The following is a 24301-nucleotide window of genomic DNA, read 5'->3' as shown; positions in this document are numbered from 1 at the left end:
AAGCTTTCGTAGAAAGCGAATGTCTGTCTATCAGCGAATGCAGTTCCAAGGGGCAGTGAAAACCAGCTACAGCTTTCCGTGCTGGCAGCTTTCCTGTGGGCGCAATCGCTGGACGTTTCGAATTTGGCAACCGGGCTCTGCGAGAGAGAAATACACAGTGTTGCCCCTTTACCAACGAAAGCTTTTGTAGAAAGCGAATGTCTGTCTATCAGCAAATGCAGTTCCAAGAGACAGTGAAAACCAGCTACAGCTTTCCGTGCTGGCAGCTTTCCTGTGGGCGCAATCGCTGGACGTTTCGAATTTGGCAACTGGGCTCTGCGAGACAGAAATACACAGTGTTGCCCCTTTACGAAGGCAAGGTTTTGCAGAAAGCGAATGTCTGTCTAGCAGCGAATGTAGTTCCAAGAGACAGTGAAAACCAGCTACAGCTTTCCGTGCTGGCAGCTTTCCTGTGGGCGCAATCGCTGGACGTTTCGAATTTGGCAACCGGGCTCTGCGAGAGAGAAATACACAGTCTTGCCCCTTTACCAACAAAAGATTTTGTAGAAAGCGAATGTCTGTCTATCAGCGAATGCAGTTCCAAGGGGCAGTGAAAACCAGCTACAGCTTTCCGTGCTGGCAGCTTTCCTGTGGGCGCAATCGCTGGACGTTTCGAATTTGGCAGCCGGGCTCTGCGAGAGAGAAATACACAGTGTTGCCCCTTTACCAACGAAAGCTTTTGTAGAAAGCGAATGTCTGTCTATCAGCGAATGCAGTTCCAAGAGACAGTGAAAACCAGCTACAGCTTTCCGTGCTGGCAGCTTTCCTGTGGGCGCAATCGCTGGACGTTTCGAATTTGGCAACCGGGCTCTGCGAGACAGAAATACACAGTGTTGCCCCTGTAGCAACGAAAGCTTTTGTAGAAAGCGAATGTCTGTCTAGCAGCGAATGTAGTTCCAAGAGACAGTGAAAACCAGCTAGAGCTTTCCGTGCTGGCAGCTTTCCTGTGGGCGCAATCGCTGGACGTTTCGAATTTGTCAGCCGGGCTCTGCGAGAGAGAAATACACAGTCTTGCCCCTTTACGAAGGCAAGGTTTTGCAGAAAGCGAATGTCTGTCTATCAGCGAATGTAGTTCCAAGAGACAGTGAAAACCAGCTACAGCTTTCCATGCTGGCAGCTTTCCTGTGGGCGCAATCGCTGGACGTTTCGAATTTGTCAGCCGGGCTCTGCGAGAGAGAAATACACAGTGTTGCCCCTTTACGAAGGCAAGGTTTTGCAGAAAGCGAATGTCTGTCTATCAGCGAATGCAGTTCCAAGGGGCAGTGAAAACCAGCTACAGCTTTCCGTGCTGGCAGCTTTCCTGTGGGCGCAATCGCTGGACGTTTCGAATTTGGCAACCGGGCTCTGCGAGACAGAAATACACAGTGTTGCCCCTGTAGCAACGAAAGCTTTTGTAGAAAGCGAATGTCTGTCTATCAGCGAATGCAGTTCCAAGGGGCAGTGAAAACCAGCTACAGCTTTCCGTGCTGGCAGCTTTCCTGTGGGCGCAATCGCTGGACGTTTCGAATTTGGCAGCCGGGCTCTGCGAGAGAGAAATACACAGTCTTGCCCCTTTACGAAGGCAAGGTTTTGCAGAAAGCGAATGTCTGTCTATTAGCGAATGTAGTTCCAAGAGACAGTGAAAACCAGCTACAGCTTTCCGTGCTGGCAGCTTTCCTGTGGGCGCAATCGCTGGACGTTTCGAATTTGTCAGACGGGCTCTGCGAGAGAGAAATAGACAGTGTTACCTCTTTACGAAGGCAAGGTTTTGCAGAAAGCGAATGTCTGTCTAGCAGCGAATGTAGTTCCAAGAGACAGTGAAAACCAGCTACAGTTTTCCGTGCTGGCAGCTTTCCTGTGGGCGCAATCGCTGGACGTTTCGAATTTGTCAGCCGGGCTCTGCGAGAGAGAAATACACTGTGTTGCCCCTTTACCAACGAAAGCTTTTGTAGAAAGCGAATGTCTGTCTATCAGCGAATGCAGTTCCAAGGGGCAGTGAAAACCAGCTACAGCTTTCCGTGCTGGCAGCTTTCCTGTGGGCGCAATCGCTGGACGTTTCGAATTTGGCAACCGGGCTCTGCGAGAGAGAAATACACAGTCTTGCCCCTTTACCAACAAAAGATTTTGTAGAAAGCGAATGTCTGTCTATCAGCGAATGCAGTTCCAAGGGGCAGTGAAAACCAGCTACAGCTTTCCGTGCTGGCAGCTTTCCTGTGGGCGCAATCGCTGGACGTTTCGAATTTGGCAACCGGGCTCTGCGAGAGAGAAATACAGAGTCTTGCCCCTTTACCAACAAAAGATTTTGTAGAAAGCGAATGTCTGTCTATCAGCGAATGCAGTTCCAAGGGGCAGTGAAAACCAGCTACAGCTTTCCGTGCTGGCAGCTTTCCTGTGGGCGCAATCGCTGGACGTTTCGAATTTGTCAGCCGGGCTCTGCGAGAGAGAAATACAGAGTCTTGCCCCTTTACCAACAAAGGATTTTGTAGAAAGCGAATGTCTGTCTATCAGCGAATGCAGTTCCAAGGGGCAGTGAAAACCAGCTACAGCTTTCCGTGCTGGCAGCTTTCCTGTGGGCGCAATCGCTGGACGTTTCGAATTTGTCAGCCGGGCTCTGCGAGAGAGAAATACACAGTGTTGCCCCTTTACGAAGGCAAGGTTTTGCAGAAAGCGAATGTCTGTCTATCAGCGAATGCAGTTCCAAGGGGCAGTGAAAACCAGCTACAGCTTTCCGTGCTGGCAGCTTTCCTGTGGGCGCAATCGCTGGACGTTTCGAATTTGGCAACCGGGCTCTGCGAGAGAGAAATACACAGTGTTGCCCCTTTACCCACGAAAGCTTTTGTAGAAAGCGAATGTCTGTCTATCAGCGAATGCAGTTCCAAGGGGCAGTGAAAACCAGCTACAGCTTTCCGTGCTGGCAGCTTTCCTGTGGGCGCAATCGCTGGACGTTTCGAATTTGGCAACCGGGCTCTGCGAGAGAGAAATACACAGTCTTGCCCCTTTACCAACAAAAGATTTTGTAGAAAGCGAATGTCTGTCTATCAGCGAATGCAGTTCCAAGGGGCAGTGAAAACCAGCTACAGCTTTCCGTGCTGGCAGCTTTCCTGTGGGCGCAATCGCTGGACGTTTCGAATTTGGCAACCGGGCTCTGCGAGAGAGAAATACAGAGTCTTGCCCCTTTACCAACAAAAGATTTTGTAGAAAGCGAATGTCTGTCTATCAGCGAATGCAGTTCCAAGGGGCAGTGAAAACCAGCTACAGCTTTCCGTGCTGGCAGCTTTCCTGTGGGCGCAATCGCTGGACGTTTCGAATTTGTCAGCCGGGCTCTGCGAGAGAGAAATACAGAGTCTTGCCCCTTTACCAACAAAGGATTTTGTAGAAAGCGAATGTCTGTCTATCAGCGAATGCAGTTCCAAGGGGCAGTGAAAACCAGCTACAGCTTTCCGTGCTGGCAGCTTTCCTGTGGGCGCAATCGCTGGACGTTTCGAATTTGTCAGCCGGGCTCTGCGAGAGAGAAATACACAGTGTTGCCCCTTTACGAAGGCAAGGTTTTGCAGAAAGCGAATGTCTGTCTATCAGCGAATGCAGTTCCAAGGGGCAGTGAAAACCAGCTACAGCTTTCCGTGCTGGCAGCTTTCCTGTGGGCGCAATCGCTGGACGTTTCGAATTTGGCAACTGGGCTCTGCGAGAGAGAAATACACAGTGTTGCCCCTTTACGAAGGCAAGGTTTTGCAGAAAGCGAATGTCTGTCTAGCAGCGAATGTAGTTCCAAGAGACAGTGAAAACCAGCTACAGTTTTCCGTGCTGGCAGCTTTCCTGTGGGCGCAATCGCTGGACGTTTCGAATTTGTCAGCCGGGCTCTGCGAGAGAGAAATAGACAGTGTTACCTCTTTACGAAGGCAAGGTTTTGCAGAAAGCGAATGTCTGTCTAGCAGCGAATGTAGTTCCAAGAGACAGTGAAAACCAGCTACAGCTTTCCGTGCTGGCAGCTTTCCTGTGGGCGCAATCGCTGGACGTTTCGAATTTGGCAGCCGGGCTCTGCGAGAGAGAAATACACAGTCTTGCCCCTTTACGAAGGCAAGGTTTTGCAGAAAGCGAATGTCTGTCTATCAGCGAATGTAGTTCCAAGAGACAGTGAAAACCAGCTACAGCTTTCCATGCTGGCAGCTTTCCTGTGGGCGCAATCGCTGGACGTTTCGAATTTGTCAGCCGGGCTCTGCGAGATAGAAATACACAGTGTTGCCCCTTTACGAAGGCAAGGTTTTGCAGAAAGCGAATGTCTGTCTATCAGCGAATGCAGTTCCAAGGGGCAGTGAAAACCAGCTACAGCTTTCCGTGCTGGCAGCTTTCCTGTGGGCGCAATCGCTGGACGTTTCGAATTTGGCAACCGGGCTCTGCGAGACAGAAATACACAGTGTTGCCCCTGTAGCAACGAAAGCTTTTGTAGAAAGCGAATGTCTGTCTATCAGCGAATGCAGTTCCAAGGGGCAGTGAAAACCAGCTACAGCTTTCCGTGCTGGCAGCTTTCCTGTGGGCGCAATCGCTGGACGTTTCGAATTTGGCAGCCGGGCTCTGCGAGAGAGAAATACACAGTCTTGCCCCTTTACGAAGGCAAGGTTTTGCAGAAAGCGAATGTCTGTCTATTAGCGAATGTAGTTCCAAGAGACAGTGAAAACCAGCTACAGCTTTCCTTGCTGGCAGCTTTCCTGTGGGCGCAATCGCTGGACGTTTCGAATTTGTCAGCCGGGCTCTGCGAGAGAGAAATACACAGTGTTGCCCCTTTACGAAGGCAAGGTTTTGCAGAAAGCGAATGTCTGTCTATCAGCGAATGCAGTTCCAAGGGGCAGTGAAAACCAGCTACAGCTTTCCGTGCTGGCAGCTTTCCTGTGGGCGGAATCGCTGGACGTTTCGAAATTGGCAACTGGGCTCTGCGAGAGAGAAATACACAGTGTTGCCCCTTTACCCACGAAAGCTTTTGTAGAAAGCGAATGTCTGTCTATCAGCGAATGCAGTTCCAAGGGGCAGTGAAAACCAGCTACAGCTTTCCGTGCTGGCAGCTTTCCTGTGGGCGCAATCGCTGGACGTTTCGAATTTGGCAACCGGTCTCTGCGAGAGAGAAATACACAGTGTTGCCCCTTTACCAACGAAAGCTTTTGTATAAAGCGAATGTCTGTCTATCAGCAAATGCAGTTCCAAGAGACAGTGAAAACCAGCTACAGCTTTCTGTGCTGGCAGCTTTCCTGTGGGCGCAATCGCTGGATGTTTCGAATTTGGCAACTGGGCTCTGCGAGACAGAAATACACAGTGTTGCCCCTTTACGAAGGCAAGGTTTTGCAGAAAGCGAATGTCTGTCTAGCAGCGAATGTAGTTCCAAGAGACAGTGAAAACCAGCTACAGCTTTCCGTGCTGGCAGCTTTCCTGTGGGCGCAATCGCTGGACGTTTCGAATTTGTCAGCCGGGCTCTGCGAGAGAGAAATACACTGTGTTGCCCCTTTACCAACGAAAGCTTTTGTAGAAAGCGAATGTCTGTCTATCAGCGAATGCAGTTCCAAGGGGCAGTGAAAACCAGCTACAGCTTTCCGTGCTGGCAGCTTTCCTGTGGGCGCAATCGCTGGACGTTTCGAATTTGGCAACCGGGCTCTGCGAGAGAGAAATACACAGTCTTGCCCCTTTACCAACAAAAGATTTTGTAGAAAGCGAATGTCTGTCTATCAGCGAATGCAGTTCCAAGGGGCAGTGAAAACCAGCTACAGCTTTCCGTGCTGGCAGCTTTCCTGTGGGCGCAATCGCTGGACGTTTCGAATTTGGCAGCCGGGCTCTGCGAGAGAGAAATACACAGTCTTGCCCCTTTACCAACGAAAGCTTTTGTAGAAAGCGAATGTCTGTCTATCAGCGAATGCAGTTCCAAGGGGCAGTGAAAACCAGCTACAGCTTTCCGTGCTGGCAGCTTTCCTGTGGGCGCAATCGCTGGACGTTTCGAATTTGGCAACCGGGCTCTGCGAGAGAGAAATACACAGTGTTGCCCCTGTAGCAACGAAAGCTTTTGTAGAAAGCGAATGTCTGTCTAGCAGCGAATATAGGTCCAAGAGACAGTGAAAACCAGCTACAGCTTTCCGTGCTGGCAGCTTTCCTGTGGGCGCAATCGCTGGACGTTTCGAATTTGGCAGCCGGGCTCTGCGAGAGAGAAATACACAGTCTTGCCCCTTTACGAAGGCAAGGTTTTGCAGAAAGCGAATGTCTGTCTAGCAGCGAATGTAGTTCCAAGAGACAGTGAAAACCAGCTACAGCTTTCCGTGCTGGCAGCTTTCCTGTGGGCGCAATCGCTGGACGTTTCGAATTTGTCAGCCGGGCTCTGCGAGACAGAAATACACAGTGTTGCCCCTTTACGAAGGCAAGGTTTTGCAGAAAGCGAATGTCTGTCTATCAGCGAATGCAGTTCCAAGGGGCAGTGAAAACCAGCTACAGCTTTCCGTGCTGGCAGCTTTCCTGTGGGCGCAATCGCTAGACGTTTCGAATTTGGCAACTGGGCTCTGCGAGAGAGAAATACACAGTGTTGCCCCTTTACGAAGGCAAGGTTTTGCAGAAAGCGAATGTCTGTCTAGCAGCGAATGTAGTTCCAGAGACAGTGAAAACCAGCTACAGCTTTCCGTGCTGGCAGCTTTCCTGTGGGCGCAATCGCTGGACGTTTCGAATTTGGCAACCGGGCTCTGCGAGAGAGAAATACAAAGTGTTGCCCCTTTACCAACGAAAGCTTTTGTAGAAAGCGAATGTCTGTCTATCAGCGAATGCAGTTCCAAGGGGCAGTGAAAACCAGCTACAGTTTTCCGTGCTGGCAGCTTTCCTGTGGGCGCAATCGCTGGACGTTTCGAATTTGTCAGCCGGGCTCTGCGAGAGGGAAATAGACAGTGTTACCTCTTTACGAAGGCAAGGTTTTGCAGAAAGCGAATGTCTGTCTATCAGCGAATGTAGTTCCAAGAGACAGTGAAAACCAGCTACAGCTTTCCGTGCTGGCAGCTTTCCTGTGGGCGCAATCGCTGGACGTTTCGAATTTGGCAACCGGGCTCTGCGAGAGAGAAATACACTGTCTTGCCCCTGTACCAACGAAAGCTTTTGTAGAAAGCGAATGTCTGTCTATCAGCGAATGCAGTTCCAAGGGGCAGTGAAAACCAGCTACAGCTTTCCGTGCTGGCAGCTTTCCTGTGGGCGCAATCGCTGGACGTTTCGAATTTGGCAGCCGGGCTCTGCGAGAGAGAAATACACAGTGTTGCCCCTTTACCAACGAAAGCTTTTGTAGAAAGCGAATGTCTGTCTATCAGCGAATGCAGTTCCAAGGGGCAGTGAAAACCAGCTACAGCTTTCCGTGCTGGCAGCTTTCCTGTGGGCGCAATCGCTGGACGTTTCGAATTTGGCAACCGGGCTCTGCGAGAGAGAAATACACAGTGTTGCCCCTTTACCCACGAAAGCTTTTGCAGAAAGCGAATGTCTGTCTATCAGCGAATGTAGTTCCAAGATACAGTGAAAACCAGCTACAGCTTTCCATGCTGGCAGCTTTCCTGTGGGCGCAATCGCTGGACGTTTCGAATTTGTCAGCCGGGCTCTGCGAGAGAGAAATACACAGTGTTGCCCCTTTACGAAGGCAAGGTTTTGCAGAAAGCGAATGTCTGTCTATCAGCGAATGCAGTTCCAAGGGGCAGTGAAAACCAGCTACAGCTTTCCGTGCTGGCAGCTTTCCTGTGGGCGCAATCGCTGGACGTTTCGAATTTGGCAACCGGGCTCTGCGAGACAGAAATACACAGTGTTGCCCCTGTAGCAACGAAAGCTTTTGTAGAAAGCGAATGTCTGTCTATCAGCGAATGCAGTTCCAAGGGGCAGTGAAAACCAGCTACAGCTTTCCGTGCTGGCAGCTTTCCTGTGGGCGCAATCGCTGGACGTTTCGAATTTGTCAGCCGGGCTCTGCGAGACAGAAATACACAGTGTTGCCCCTTTACGAAGGCAAGGTTTTGCAGAAAGCGAATGTCTGTCTATCAGCGAATGCAGTTCCAAGGGGCAGTGAAAACCAGCTACAGCTTTCCGTGCTGGCAGCTTTCCTGTGGGCGCAATCGCTGGACGTTTCGAATTTGTCAGCCGGGCTCTGCGAGACAGAAATACACAGTGTTGCCCCTTTACGAAGGCAAGGTTTTGCAGAAAGCGAATGTCTGTCTATCAGCGAATGCAGTTCCAAGGGGCAGTGAAAACCAGCTACAGCTTTCCGTGCTGGCAGCTTTCCTGTGGGCGCAATCGCTGGACGTTTCGAATTTGGCAACCGGGCTCTGCGAGAGAGAAATACACAGTGTTGCCCCTTTACCAACGAAAGCTTTTGTAGAAAGCGAATGTCTGTCTATCAGCAAATGCAGTTCCAAGGCGCAGTGAAAACCAGCTACAGCTTTCCGTGCTGGCAGCTTTCCTGTGGGCGCAATCGCTGGACGTTTCGAATTTGGCAACTGGGCTCTGCGAGAGAGAAATACACAGTGTTGCCCCTTTACGAAGGCAAGGTTTTGCAGAAAGCGAATGTCTGTCTAGCAGCGAATGTAGTTCCAAGAGACAGTGAAAACCAGCTACAGCTTTCCGTGCTGGCAGCTTTCCTGTGGGCGCAATCGCTGGACGTTTCGAATTTGGCAACCGGGCTCTGCGAGAGAGAAATACAAAGTGTTGCCCCTTTACCAACGAAAGCTTTTGTAGAAAGCGAATGTCTGTCTATCAGCGAATGCAGTTCCAAGGGGCAGTGAAAACCAGCTACAGTTTTCCGTGCTGGCAGCTTTCCTGTGGGCGCAATCGCTGGACGTTTCGAATTTGTCAGCCGGGCCCTGCGAGAGAGAAATAGACAGTGTTACCTCTTTACGAAGGCAAGGTTTTGCAGAAAGCGAATGTCTGTCTAGCAGCGAATGTAGTTCCAAGAGACAGTGAAAACCAGCTACAGCTTTCCGTGCTGGCAGCTTTCCTGTGGGCGCAATCGCTGGACGTTTCGAATTTGGCAACCGGGCTCTGCGAGAGAGAAATACACTGTCTTGCCCCTGTACCAACGAAAGCTTTTGTAGAAAGCGAATGTCTGTCTATCAGCGAATGCAGTTCCAAGGGGCAGTGAAAACCAGCTACAGCTTTCCGTGCTGGCAGCTTTCCTGTGGGCGCAATCGCTGGACGTTTCGAATTTGGCAACCGGGCTCTGCGAGAGAGAAATACACAGTGTTGCCCCTTTACCAACGAAAGCTTTTGTAGAAAGCGAATGTCTGTCTATCAGCAAATGCAGTTCCAAGAGACAGTGAAAACCAGCTACAGCTTTCTGTGCTGGCAGCTTTCCTGTGGGCGCAATCGCTGGACGTTTCGAATTTGGCAACTGGGCTCTGCTAGAGAGAAATACACAGTGTTGCCCCTTTACGAAGGCAAGGTTTTGCAGAAAGCGAATGTCTGTCTAGCAGCGAATGTAGTTCCAAGAGACAGTGAAAACCAGCTATAGCTTTCCGTGCTGGCAGCTTTCCTGTGGGCGCAATCGCTGGACGTTTCGAATTTGGCAACCGGGCTCTGCCAGAGAGAAATACACAGTGTTGCCCCTGTACCAACGAAAGCTTTTGTAGAAAGCGAATGTCTGTCTATCAGCGAATGCAGTTCCAAGGGGCAGTGAAAACCAGCTACAGCTTTCCGTGCTGGCAGCTTTCCTGTGGGCGCAATCGCTGGACGTTTCGAATTTGGCAACCGGGCTCTGCGAGAGAGAAATACACAGTGTTGCCCCTTTACCCACGAAAGCTTTTGTAGAAAGCGAATGTCTGTCTATCAGCGAATGTAGTTCCAAGGGGCAGTGAAAACCAGCTACAGCTTTCCGTGCTGGCAGCTTTCCTGTGGGCGCAATCGCTGGACGTTTCGAATTTGGCAGCCGGGCTCTGCGAGAGAGAAATACACAGTCTTGCCCCTTTACGAAGGCAAGGTTTTGCAGAAAGCGAATGTCTGTCTATCAGCGAATGTAGTTCCAAGATACAGTGAAAACCAGCTACAGCTTTCCATGCTGGCAGCTTTCCTGTGGGCGCAATCGCTGGACGTTTCGAATTTGTCAGCCGGGCTCTGCGAGAGAGAAATACACAGTGTTGCCCCTTTACGAAGGCAAGGTTTTGCAGAAAGCGAATGTCTGTCTATCAGCGAATGCAGTTCCAAGGGGCAGTGAAAACCAGCTACAGCTTTCCGTGCTGGCAGCTTTCCTGTGGGCGCAATCGCTGGACGTTTCGAATTTGGCAACCGGGCTCTGCGAGACAGAAATACACAGTGTTGCCCCTGTAGCAACGAAAGCTTTTGTAGAAAGCGAATGTCTGTCTATCAGCGAATGCAGTTCCAAGGGGCAGTGAAAACCAGCTACAGCTTTCCGTGCTGGCAGCTTTCCTGTGGGCGCAATCGCTGGACGTTTCGAATTTGTCAGCCGGGCTCTGCGAGACAGAAATACACAGTGTTGCCCCTTTACGAAGGCAAGGTTTTGCAGAAAGCGAATGTCTGTCTATCAGCGAATGCAGTTCCAAGGGGCAGTGAAAACCAGCTACAGCTTTCCGTGCTGGCAGCTTTCCTGTGGGCGCAATCGCTGGACGTTTCGAATTTGTCAGCCGGGCTCTGCGAGATAGAAATACACAGTGTTGCCCCTTTACGAAGGCAAGGTTTTGCAGAAAGCGAATGTCTGTCTATCAGCGAATGCAGTTCCAAGGGGCAGTGAAAACCAGCTACAGCTTTCCGTGCTGGCAGCTTTCCTGTGGGCGCAATCGCTGGACGTTTCGAATTTGGCAACCGGGCTCTGCGAGAGAGAAATACACAGTGTTGCCCCTTTACCAACGAAAGCTTTTGTAGAAAGCGAATGTCTGTCTATCAGCAAATGCAGTTCCAAGGCGCAGTGAAAACCAGCTACAGCTTTCCGTGCTGGCAGCTTTCCTGTGGGCGCAATCGCTGGACGTTTCGAATTTGGCAACTGGGCTCTGCGAGAGAGAAATACACAGTGTTGCCCCTTTACGAAGGCAAGGTTTTGCAGAAAGCGAATGTCTGTCTATCAGCGAATGTAGTTCCAAGAGACAGTGAAAACCAGCTACAGCTTTCCGTGCTGGCAGCTTTCCTGTGGGCGCAATCGCTGGACGTTTCGAATTTGGCAACCGGGCTCTGCGAGAGAGAAATACAAAGTGTTGCCCCTTTACCAACGAAAGCTTTTGTAGAAAGCGAATGTCTGTCTATCAGCGAATGCAGTTCCAAGGGGCAGTGAAAACCAGCTACAGTTTTCCGTGCTGGCAGCTTTCCTGTGGGCGCAATCGCTGGACGTTTCGAATTTGTCAGCCGGGCTCTGCGAGAGAGAAATAGACAGTGTTACCTCTTTACGAAGGCAAGGTTTTGCAGAAAGCGAATGTCTGTCTAGCAGCGAATGTAGTTCCAAGAGACAGTGAAAACCAGCTACAGCTTTCCGTGCTGGCAGCTTTCCTGTGGGCGCAATCGCTGGACGTTTCGAATTTGGCAACCGGGCTCTGCGAGAGAGAAATACACTGTCTTGCCCCTGTACCAACGAAAGCTTTTGTAGAAAGCGAATGTCTGTCTATCAGCGAATGCAGTTCCAAGGGGCAGTGAAAACCAGCTACAGCTTTCCGTGCTGGCAGCTTTCCTGTGGGCGCAATCGCTGGACGTTTCGAATTTGGCAACCGGGCTATGCGAGAGAGAAATACACAGTGTTGCCCCTTTACCCACGAAAGCTTTTGTAGAAAGCGAATGTCTGTCTATCAGCAAATGCAGTTCCAAGAGACAGTGAAAACCAGCTACAGCTTTCTGTGCTGGCAGCTTTCCTGTGGGCGCAATCGCTGGACGTTTCGAATTTGGCAACTGGGCTCTGCGAGAGAGAAATACACAGTGTTGCCCCTTTACCAACGAAAGCTTTTGTAGAAAGCGAATGTCTGTCTATCAGCGAATGTAGTTCCAAGGGGCAGTGAAAACCAGCTACAGCTTTCCGTGCTGGCAGCTTTCCTGTGGGCGCAATCGCTGGACGTTTCGAATTTGGCAGCCGGGCTCTGCGAGAGAGAAATACACAGTCTTGCCCCTTTACGAAGGCAAGGTTTTGCAGAAAGCGAATGTCTGTCTATCAGCGAATGTAGTTCCAAGATACAGTGAAAACCAGCTACAGCTTTCCATGCTGGCAGCTTTCCTGTGGGCGCAATCGCTGGACGTTTCGAATTTGTCAGCCGGGCTCTGCGAGAGAGAAATACACAGTGTTGCCCCTTTACGAAGGCAAGGTTTTGCAGAAAGCGAATGTCTGTCTATCAGCGAGTGCAGTTCCAAGGGGCAGTGAAAACCAGCTACAGCTTTCCGTGCTGGCAGCTTTCCTGTGGGCGCAATCGCTGGACGTTTCGAATTTGGCAACCGGGCTCTGCGAGACAGAAATACACAGTGTTGCCCCTGTAGCAACGAAAGCTTTTGTAGAAAGCGAATGTCTGTCTATCAGCGAATGCAGTTCCAAGGGGCAGTGAAAACCAGCTACAGCTTTCCGTGCTGGCAGCTTTCCTGTGGGCGCAATCGCTGGACGTTTCGAATTTGTCAGCCGGGCTCTGCGAGACAGAAATACAAAGTGTTGCCCCTTTACGAAGGCAAGGTTTTGCAGAAAGCGAATGTCTGTCTATCAGCGAATGCAGTTCCAAGGGGCAGTGAAAACCAGCTACAGCTTTCCGTGCTGGCAGCTTTCCTGTGGGCGCAATCGCTGGACGTTTCGAATTTGTCAGCCGGGCTCTGCGAGATAGAAATACACAGTGTTGCCCCTTTACGAAGGCAAGGTTTTGCAGAAAGCGAATGTCTGTCTATCAGCGAATGCAGTTCCAAGGGGCAGTGAAAACCAGCTACAGCTTTCCGTGCTGGCAGCTTTCCTGTGGGCGCAATCGCTGGACGTTTCGAATTTGGCAACCGGGCTCTGCGAGAGAGAAATACACAGTGTTGCCCCTTTACCAACGAAAGCTTTTGTAGAAAGCGAATGTCTGTCTATCAGCAAATGCAGTTCCAAGGCGCAGTGAAAACCAGCTACAGCTTTCCGTGCTGGCAGCTTTCCTGTGGGCGCAATCGCTGGACGTTTCGAATTTGGCAACTGGGCTCTGCGAGAGAGAAATACACAGTGTTGCCCCTTTACGAAGGCAAGGTTTTGCAGAAAGCGAATGTCTGTCTATCAGCGAATGTAGTTCCAAGAGACAGTGAAAACCAGCTACAGCTTTCCGTGCTGGCAGCTTTCCTGTGGGCGCAATCGCTGGACGTTTCGAATTTGGCAACCGGGCTCTGCGAGAGAGAAATACAAAGTGTTGCCCCTTTACCAACGAAAGCTTTTGTAGAAAGCGAATGTCTGTCTATCAGCGAATGCAGTTCCAAGGGGCAGTGAAAACCAGCTACAGTTTTCCGTGCTGGCAGCTTTCCTGTGGGCGCAATCGCTGGACGTTTCGAATTTGTCAGCCGGGCTCTGCGAGAGAGAAATAGACAGTGTTACCTCTTTACGAAGGCAAGGTTTTGCAGAAAGCGAATGTCTGTCTAGCAGCGAATGTAGTTCCAAGAGACAGTGAAAACCAGCTACAGCTTTCCGTGCTGGCAGCTTTCCTGTGGGCGCAATCGCTGGACGTTTCGAATTTGGCAACCGGGCTCTGCGAGAGAGAAATACACTGTCTTGCCCCTGTACCAACGAAAGCTTTTGTAGAAAGCGAATGTCTGTCTATCAGCGAATGCAGTTCCAAGGGGCAGTGAAAACCAGCTACAGCTTTCCGTGCTGGCAGCTTTCCTGTGGGCGCAATCGCTGGACGTTTCGAATTTGGCAACCGGGCTATGCGAGAGAGAAATACACAGTGTTGCCCCTTTACCCACGAAAGCTTTTGTAGAAAGCGAATGTCTGTCTATCAGCAAATGCAGTTCCAAGAGACAGTGAAAACCAGCTACAGCTTTCTGTGCTGGCAGCTTTCCTGTGGGCGCAATCGCTGGACGTTTCGAATTTGGCAACTGGGCTCTGCGAGAGAGAAATACACAGTGTTGCCCCTTTACGAAGGCAAGGTTTTGCAGAAAGCGAATGTCTGTCTAGCAGCGAATGTAGTTCCAAGAGACAGTGAAAACCAGCTACAGTTTTCCGTGCTGGCAGCTTTCCTGTGGGCGCAATCGCTGGACGTTTCGAATTTGTCAGCCGGGCTCTGCGAGAGAGAAATAGACAGTGTTACCTCTTTACGAAGGCAAGGTTTTGCAGAAAGCGAATGTCTGTCTAGCAGAGAATGTAGTTCCAAGAGACAGTGAAAACCAGCTACAGCTTTCCGTGCTGGCAGCTTTCCTGTGGGCGCAATCGCTGGACGTTTCGAATTTGGCAACCGGGCTCTGCGAGAGAGAAATACACAGTGTTGCCCCTTTACCCACGAAAGATTTTGTAGAAAGCGAATGTCTGTCTAGCAGCGAATGTAGTTCCAAGAGACAGTGAAAACCAGCTACAGCTTTCCGTGCTGGCAGCTTTCCTGTGGGCGCAATCGCTGGACGTTTCGAATTTGTCAGCCGGGCTCTGCGAGATAGAAATACACAGTGTTGCCCCTTTACGAAGGCAAGGTTTTGCAGAAAGCGAATGTCTGTCTATCAGCGAATGCAGTTCCAAGGGGCAGTGAAAACCAGCTACAGCTTTCCGTGCTGGCAGCTTTCCTGTGGGCGCAATCGCTGGACGTTTCGAATTTGGCAACCGGGCTCTGCGAGACAGAAATACACAGTGTTGCCCCTGTAGCAACGAAAGCTTTTGTAGAAAGCGAATGTCTGTCTATCAGCGAATGCAGTTCCAAGGGGCAGTGAAAACCAGCTACAGCTTTCCGTGCTGGCAGCTTTCCTGTGGGCGCAATCGCTGGACGTTTCGAATTTGGCAGCCGGGCTCTGCGAGAGAGAAATACACAGTCTTGCCCCTTTACGAAGGCAAGGTTTCGCAGAAAGCGAATGTCTGTCTATTAGCGAATGTAGTTCCAAGAGACAGTGAAAACCAGCTACAGCTTTCCTTGCTGGCAGCTTTCCTGTGGGCGCAATCGCTGGACGTTTCGAATTTGTCAGCCGGGCTCTGCGAGAGAGAAATACACAGTGTTGCCCCTTTACGAAGGCAAGGTTTTGCAGAAAGCGAATGTCTGTCTATCAGCGAATGCAGTTCCAAGGGGCAGTGAAAACCAGCTACAGCTTTCCGTGCTGGCAGCTTTCCTGTGGGCGCAATCGCTGGACGTTTCGAAATTGGCAACTGGGCTCTGCGAGAGAGAAATACACAGTGTTGCCCCTTTACCCACGAAAGCTTTTGTAGAAAGCGAATGTCTGTCTATCAGCGAATGCAGTTCCAAGGGGCAGTGAAAACCAGCTACAGCTTTCCGTGCTGGCAGCTTTCCTGTGGGCGCAATCGCTGGACGTTTCGAATTTGGCAACCGGGCTCTGCGAGAGAGAAATACACAGTGTTGCCCCTTTACCAACGAAAGCTTTTGTATAAAGCGAATGTCTGTCTATCAGCAAATGCAGTTCCAAGAGACAGTGAAAACCAGCTACAGCTTTCTGTGCTGGCAGCTTTCCTGTGGGCGCAATCGCTGGACGTTTCGAATTTGGCAACTGGGCTCTGCGAGACAGAAATTCACAGTGTTGCCCCTTTACGAAGGCAAGGTTTTGCAGAAAGCGAATGTCTGTCTAGCAGCGAATGTAGTTCCAAGAGACAGTGAAAACCAGCTACAGCTTTCCGTGCTGGCAGCTTTCCTGTGGGCGCAATCGCTGGACGTTTCGAATTTGTCAGCCGGGCTCTGCGAGAGAGAAATACACTGTGTTGCCCCTTTACCAACGAAAGCTTTTGTAGAAAGCGAATGTCTGTCTATCAGCGAATGCAGTTCCAAGGGGCAGTGAAAACCAGCTACAGCTTTCCGTGCTGGCAGCTTTCCTGTGGGCGCAATCGCTGGACGTTTCGAATTTGGCAACCGGGCTCTGCGAGAGAGAAATACACAGTCTTGCCCCTTTACCAACAAAAGATTTTGTAGAAAGCGAATGTCTGTCTATCAGCGAATGCAGTTCCAAGGGGCAGTGAAAACCAGCTACAGCTTTCCGTGCTGGCAGCTTTCCTGTGGGCGCAATCGCTGGACGTTTCGAATTTGGCAGCCGGGCTCTGCGAGAGAGAAATACACAGTCTTGCCCCTTTACCAACGAAAGCTTTTGTAGAAAGCGAATGTCTGTCTATCAGCGAATGCAGTTCCAAGGGGCAGTGAAAACCAGCTACAGCTTTCCGTGCTGGCAGCTTTCCTGTGGGCGCAATCGCTGGACGTTTCGAATTTGGCAACCGGGCTCTGCGAGAGAGAAATACACAGTGTTGCCCCTGTAGCAACGAAAGCTTTTGTAGAAAGCGAATGTCTGTCTAGCAGCGAATATAGTTCCAAGAGACAGTGAAAACCAGCTACAGCTTTCCGTGCTGGCAGCTTTCCTGTGGGCGCAATCGCTGGACGTTTCGAATTTGGCAGCCGGGCTCTGCGAGAGAGAAATACACAGTCTTGCCCCTTTACGAAGGCAAGGTTTTGCAGAAAGCGAATGTCTGTCTATCAGCGAATGTAGTTCCAAGACACAGTGAAAACCAGCTACAGCTTTCCATGCTGGCAGCTTTCCTGTGGGCGCAATCGCTGGACGTTTCGAATTTGTCAGCCGGGCTCTGCGAGACAGAAATACACAGTGTTGCCCCTTTACGAAGGCAAGGTTTTGCAGAAAGCTAATGTCTGTCTAGCAGCGAATGTAGTTCCAAGAGACAGTGAAAACCAGCTACAGCTTTCCGTGCTGGCAGCTTTCCTGTGGGCGCAATCGCTGGACGTTTCGAATTTGTCAGCCGGGCTCTGCGAGAGAGAAATAGACAGTGTTACCTCTTTACGAAGGCAAGGTTTTGCAGAAAGCGAATGTCTGTCTAGCAGCGAATGTAGTTCCAAGAGACAGTGAAAACCAGCTACAGCTTTCCGTGCTGGCAGCTTTCCTGTGGGCGCAATCGCTGGACGTTTCGAATTTGGCAACCGGGCTCTGCGAGAGAGAAATACACTGTCTTGCCCCTGTACCAACGAAAGCTTTTGTAGAAAGCGAATGTCTGTCTATCAGCGAATGCAGTTCCAAGGGGCAGTGAAAACCAGCTACAGCTTTCCGTGCTGGCAGCTTTCCTGTGGGCGCAATCGCTGGACGTTTCGAATTTGACAACCGGGCTATGCGAGAGAGAAATACACAGTGTTGCCCCTTTACACACGAAAGCTTTTGTAGAAAGCGAATGTCTGTCTATCAGCAAATGCAGTTCCAAGAGACAGTGAAAACCAGCTACAGCTTTCTGTGCTGGCAGCTTTCCTGTGGGCGCAATCGCTGGACGTTTCGAATTTGGCAACTGGGCTCTGCGAGAGAGAAATACACAGTGTTGCCCCTTTACGAAGGCAAGGTTTTGCAGAAAGCGAATGTCTGTCTAGCAGCGAATGTAGTTCCAAGAGACAGTGAAAACCAGCTACAGTTTTCCGTGCTGGCAGCTTTCCTGTGGGCGCAATCGCTGGACGTTTCGAATTTGTCAGCCGGGCTCTGCGAGAGAGAAATAGACAGTGTTACCTCTTTACGAAGGCAAGGTTTTGCAGAAAGCGAATGTCTGTCTAGCAGCGAATGTAGTTCCAAGAGACAGTGAAAACCAGCTACAGCTTTCCGTGCTGGCAGCTTTCCTGTGGGCGCAATCGCTGGACGTTTCGAATTTGGCAACCGGGCTCTGCGAGAGATAAATACACAGTGTTGCCCCTTTACCCACGAAAGCTTTTGTAGAAAGCGAATGTCTGTCTAGCAGCGAATGTAGTTCCAAGAGACAGTGAAAACCAGCTACAGCTTTCCGTGCTGGCAGCTTTCCTGTGGGCGCAATCGCTGGACGTTTCGAATTTGGCAGCCGGGCTCTGCGAGAGAGAAATACACAGTCTTGCCCCTTTACGAAGGCAAGGTTTTGCAGAAAGCGAATGTCTGTCTATCAGCGAATGTAGTTCCAAGAGACAGTGAAAACCAGCTACAGCTTTCCTTGCTGGCAGCTTTCCTGTGGGCGCAATCGCTGGACGTTTCGAATTTGTCAGCCGGGCTCTGCGAGATAGAAATACACAGTGTTGCCCCTTTACGAAGGCAAGGTTTTGCAGAAAGCGAATGTCTGTCTATCAGCGAATGCAGTTCCAAGGGGCAGTGAAAACCAGCTACAGCTTTCCGTGCTGGCAGCTTTCCTGTGGGCGCAATCGCTGGACGTTTCGAATTTGGCAACCGGGCTCTGCGAGACAGAAATACACAGTGTTGCCCCTGTAGCAACGAAAGCTTTTGTAGAAAGCGAATGTCTGTCTATCAGCGAATGCAGTTCCAAGGGGCAGTGAAAACCAGCTACAGCTTTCCGTGCTGGCAGCTTTCCTGTGGGCGCAATCGCTGGACGTTTCGAATTTGGCAGCCGGGCTCTGCGAGAGAGAAATACACAGTCTTGCCCCTTTACGAAGGCAAGGTTTCGCAGAAAGCGAATGTCTGTCTATTAGCGAATGTAGTTCCAAGAGACAGTGAAAACCAGCTACAGCTTTCCTTGCTGGCAGCTTTCCTGTGGGCGCAATCGCTGGACGTTTCGAAATTGGCAACTGGGCTCTGCGAGAGAGAAATACACAGTGTTGCCCCTTTACCCACGAAAGCTTTTGTAGAAAGCGAATGTCTGTCTATCAGCGAATGCAGTTCCAAGGGGCAGTGAAAACCAGCTACAGCTTTCCGTGCTGGCAGCTTTCCTGTGGGCGCAATCGCTGGACGTTTCGAATTTGGCAGCCGGGCTCTGCGAGAGAGAAATACACAGTCTTGCCCCTTTACCAACGAAAGCTTTTGTAGAAAGCGAATGTCTGTCTATCAGCGAATGCAGTTCCAAGGGGCAGTGAAAACCAGCTACAGCTTTCCGTGCTGGCAGCTTTCCTGTGGGCGCAATCGCTGGACGTTTCGAATTTGGCAACCGGGCTCTGCGAGAGAGAAATACACAGTGTTGCCCCTGTAGCAACGAAAGCTTTTGTAGAAAGCGAATGTCTGTCTAGCAGCGAATATAGTTCCAAGAGACAGTGAAAACCAGCTACAGCTTTCCGTGCTGGCAGCTTTCCTGTGGGCGCAATCGCTGGACGTTTCGAATTTGGCAGCCGGGCTCTGCGAGAGAGAAATACACAGTCTTGCCCCTTTACGAAGGCAAGGTTTTGCAGAAAGCGAATGTCTGTCTATCAGCGAATGTAGTTCCAAGAGACAGTGAAAACCAGCTACAGCTTTCCATGCTGGCAGCTTTCCTGTGGGCGCAATCGCTGGACGTTTCGAATTTGTCAGCCGGGCTCTGCGAGACAGAAATACACAGTGTTGCCCCTTTACGAAGGCAAGGTTTTGCAGAAAGCTAATGTCTGTCTAGCAGCGAATGTAGTTCCAAGAGACAGTGAAAACCAGCTACAGCTTTCCGTGCTGGCAGCTTTCCTGTGGGCGCAATCGCTGGACGTTTCGAATTTGGCAACCGGGCTCTGCGAGAGAGAAATACAAAGTGTTGCCCCTTTACCAACGAAAGCTTTTGTAGAAAGCGAATGTCTGTCTATCAGCGAATGCAGTTCCAAGGGGCAGTGAAAACCAGCTACAGTTTTCCGTGCTGGCAGCTTTCCTGTGGGCGCAATCGCTGGACGTTTCGAATTTGTCAGCCGGGCTCTGCGAGAGAGAAATAGACAGTGTTACCTCTTTACGAAGGCAAGGTTTTGCAGAAAGCGAATGTCTGTCTAGCAGCGAATGTAGTTCCAAGAGACAGTGAAAACCAGCTACAGCTTTCCGTGCTGGCAGCTTTCCTGTGGGCGCAATCGCTGGACGTTTCGAATTTGACAACCGGGCTATGCGAGAGAGAAATACACAGTGTTGCCCCTTTACCCACGAAAGCTTTTGTAGAAAGCGAATGTCTGTCTATCAGCAAATGCAGTTCCAAGAGACAGTGAAAACCAGCTACAGCTTTCTGTGCTGGCAGCTTTCCTGTGGGCGCAATCGCTGGACGTTTCGAATTTGGCAACTGGGCTCTGCGAGAGAGAAATACACAGTGTTGCCCCTTTACGAAGGCAAGGTTTTGCAGAAAGCGAATGTCTGTCTAGCAGCGAATGTAGTTCCAAGAGACAGTGAAAACCAGCTACAGTTTTCCGTGCTGGCAGCTTTCCTGTGGGCGCAATCGCTGGACGTTTCGAATTTGTCAGCCGGGCTCTGCGAGAGAGAAATAGACAGTGTTACCTCTTTACGAAGGCAAGGTTTTGCAGAAAGCGAATGTCTGTCTAGCAGCGAATGTAGTTCCAAGAGACAGTGAAAACCAGCTACAGCTTTCCGTGCTGGCAGCTTTCCTGTGGGCGCAATCGCTGGACGTTTCGAATTTGGCAACCGGGCTCTGCGAGAGATAAATACACAGTGTTGCCCCTTTACCCACGAAAGCTTTTGTAGAAAGCGAATGTCTGTCTAGCAGCGAATGTAGTTCCAAGAGACAGTGAAAACCAGCTACAGCTTTCCGTGCTGGCAGCTTTCCTGTGGGCGCAATCGCTGGACGTTTCGAATTTGGCAGCCGGGCTCTGCGAGAGAGAAATACACAGTCTTGCCCCTTTACGAAGGCAAGGTTTTGCAGAAAGCGAATGTCTGTCTATCAGCGAATGTAGTTCCAAGAGACAGTGAAAACCAGCTACAGCTTTCTGTGCTGGCAGCTTTCCTGTGGGCGCAATCGCTGGACGTTTCGAATTTGTCAGCCGGGCTCTGCGAGATAGAAATACACAGTGTTGCCCCTTTACGAAGGCAAGGTTTTGCAGAAAGCGAATGTCTGTCTATCAGCGAATGCAGTTCCAAGGGGCAGTGAAAACCAGCTACAGCTTTCCGTGCTGGCAGCTTTCCTGTGGGCGCAATCGCTGGACGTTTCGAATTTGGCAACCGGGCTCTGCGAGACAGAAATACACAGTGTTGCCCCTGTAGCAACGAAAGCTTTTGTAGAAAGCGAATGTCTGTCTATCAGCGAATGCAGTTCCAAGGGGCAGTGAAAACCAGCTACAGCTTTCCGTGCTGGCAGCTTTCCTGTGGGCGCAATCGCTGGACGTTTCGAATTTGGCAGCCGGGCTCTGCGAGAGAGAAATACACAGTCTTGCCCCTTTACGAAGGCAAGGTTTCGCAGAAAGCGAATGTCTGTCTATTAGCGAATGTAGTTCCAAGAGACAGTGAAAACCAGCTACAGCTTTCCTTGCTGGCAGCTTTCCTGTGGGCGCAATCGCTGGACGTTTCGAAATTGGCAACTGGGCTCTGCGAGAGAGAAATACACAGTGTTGCCCCTTTACCCACGAAAGCTTTTGTAGAAAGCGAATGTCTGTCTATCAGCGAATGCAGTTCCAAGGGGCAGTGAAAACCAGCTACAGCTTTCCGTGCTGGCAGCTTTCCTGTGGGCGCAATCGCTGGACGTTTCGAAATTGGCAACTGGGCTCTGCGAGAGAGAAATACACAGTCTTGCCCCTTTACCCACGAAAGCTTTTGTAGAAAGCGAATGTCTGTCTATCAGCGAATGCAGTTCCAAGGGGCAGTGAAAACCAGCTACAGCTTTCCGTGCTGGCAGCTTTCCTGTGGGCGCAATCGCTGGACGTTTCGAATTTGGCAACCGGGCTCTGCGAGAGAGAAATACACAGTGTTGCCCCTTTACCAACGAAAGCTTTTGTATAAAGCGAATGTCTGTCTATCAGCAAATGCAGTTCCAAGAGACAGTGAAAACCAGCTACAGCTTTCTGTGCTGGCAGCTTTCCTGTGGGCGCAATCGCTGGACGTTTCGAATTTGGCAGCCGGGCTCTGCGAGACAGAAATACACAGTGTTGCCCCTTTACGAAGGCAAGGTTTTGCAGAAAGCGAATGTCTGTCTAGCAGCGAATGTAGTTCCAAGAGACAGTGAAAACCAGCTACAGCTTTCCGTGCTGGCAGCTTTCCTGTGGGCGCAATCGCTGGACGTTTCGAATTTGTCAGCCGGGCTCTGCGAGAGAGAAATACACTGTGTTGCCCCTTTACCAACGAAAGCTTTTGTAGAAAGCGAATGTCTGTCTATCAGCGAATGCAGTTCCAAGGGGCAGTGAAAACCAGCTACAGCTTTCCGTGCTGGCAGCTTTCCTGTGGGCGCAATCGCTGGACGTTTCGAATTTGGCAACCGGGCTCTGCGAGAGAGAAATACACAGTCTTGCCCCTTTACCAACAAAAGATTTTGTAGAAAGCGAATGTCTGTCTATCAGCGAATGCAGTTCCAAGGGGCAGTGAAAACCAGCTACAGCTTTCCGTGCTGGCAGCTTTCCTGTGGGCGCAATTGCTGGACGTTTCGAATTTGGCAGCCGGGCTCTGCGAGAGAGAAATACACAGTCTTGCCCCTTTACCAACGAAAGCTTTTGTAGAAAGCGAATGTCTGTCTATCAGCGAATGCAGTTCCAAGGGGCAGTGAAAACCAGCTACAGCTTTCCGTGCTGGCAGCTTTCCTGTGGGCGCAATCGCTGGACGTTTCGAATTTGGCAACCGGGCTCTGCGAGAGAGAAATACACAGTGTTGCCCCTGTAGCAACGAAAGCTTTTGTAGAAAGCGAATGTCTGTCTAGCAGCGAATATAGTTCCAAGAGACAGTGAAAACCAGCTACAGCTTTCCGTGCTGGCAGCTTTCCTGTGGGCGCAATCGCTGGACGTTTCGAATTTGGCAGCCGGGCTCTGCGAGAGAGAAATACACAGTCTTGCCCCTTTACGAAGGCAAGGTTTTGCAGAAAGCGAATGTCTGTCTATCAGCGAATGTAGTTCCAAGAGACAGTGAAAACCAGCTACAGCTTTCCATGCTGGCAGCTTTCCTGTGGGCGCAATCGCTGGACGTTTCGAATTTGTCAGCCGGGCTCTGCGAGACAGAAATACACAGTGTTGCCCCTTTACGAAGGCAAGGTTTTGCAGAAAGCGAATGTCTGTCTATCAGCGAATGCAGTTCCAAGGGGCAGTGAAAACCAGCTACAGCTTTCCGTGCTGGCAGCTTTCCTGTGGGCGCAATCGCTGGACGTTTCGAATTTGGCAACCGGGCTCTGCGAGAGAGAAATACACAGTGTTGCCCCTTTACCAACGAAAGCTTTTGTAGAAAGCGAATGTCTGTCTATCAGCAAATGCAGTTCCAAGAGACAGTGAAAACCAGCTACAGCTTTCCGTGCTGGCAGCTTTCCTGTGGGCGCAATCGCTAGACGTTTCGAATTTGGCAACCGGGCTCTGCGAGAGAGAAATACACTGTCTTGCCCCTGTACCAACGAAAGCTTTTGTAGAAAGCGAATGTCTGTCTATCAGCGAATGCAGTTCCAAGAGACAGTGAAAACCAGCTACAGCTTTCTGTGCTGGCAGCTTTCCTGTGGGCGCAATCGCTGGACGTTTCGAATTTGGCAACCGGGCTCTGCGAGAGAGAAATACAAAGTGTTGCCCCTTTACCAACGAAAGCTTTTGTAGAAAGTGAATGTCTGTCTATCAGCGAATGCAGTTCCAAGGGGCAGTGAAAACCAGCTACAGTTTTCCGTGCTGGCAGCTTTCCTGTGGGCGCAATCGCTGGACGTTTCGAATTTGTCAGCCGGGCTCTGCGAGAGAGAAATAGACAGTGTTACCTCTTTACGAAGGCAAGGTTTTGCAGAAAGCGAATGTCTGTCTAGCAGCGAATGTAGTTCCAAGAGACAGTGAAAACCAGCTACAGCTTTCCGTGCTGGCAGCTTTCCTGTGGGCGCAATCGCTGGACGTTTCGAATTTGGCAACCGGGCTCTGCGAGAGAGAAATACACTGTCTTGCCCCTGTACCAACGAAAGCTTTTGTAGAAAGCGAATGTCTGTCTATCAGCGAATGCAGTTCCAAGGGGCAGTGAAAACCAGCTACAGCTTTCCGTGCTGGCAGCTTTCCTGTGGGCGCAATCGCTGGACGTTTCGAATTTGGCAACCGGGCTCTGCGAGAGAGAAATACACAGTGTTGCCCCTTTACCAACGAAAGCTTTTGTAGAAAGCGAATGTCTGTCTATCAGCAAATGCAGTTCCAAGAGACAGTGAAAACCAGCTACAGCTTTCTGTGCTGGCAGCTTTCCTGTGGGCGCAATCGCTGGACGTTTCGAATTTGGCAACTGGGCTCTGCTAGAGAGAAATACACAGTGTTGCCCCTTTACGAAGGCAAGGTTTTGCAGAAAGCGAATGTCTGTCTAGCAGCGAATGTAGTTCCAAGAGACAGTGAAAACCAGCTACAGCTTTCCGTGCTGGCAGCTTTCC

Source organism: Mycteria americana, chromosome 8, assembly GCF_035582795.1.
Source record: "Mycteria americana isolate JAX WOST 10 ecotype Jacksonville Zoo and Gardens chromosome 8, USCA_MyAme_1.0, whole genome shotgun sequence".
In the NCBI taxonomy this organism is placed as follows: Eukaryota; Metazoa; Chordata; class Aves; order Ciconiiformes; family Ciconiidae; genus Mycteria; species Mycteria americana.
The sequence above is the reverse complement of the archived record's forward strand: the minus strand, read 5'-3'. Positions refer to the sequence as shown.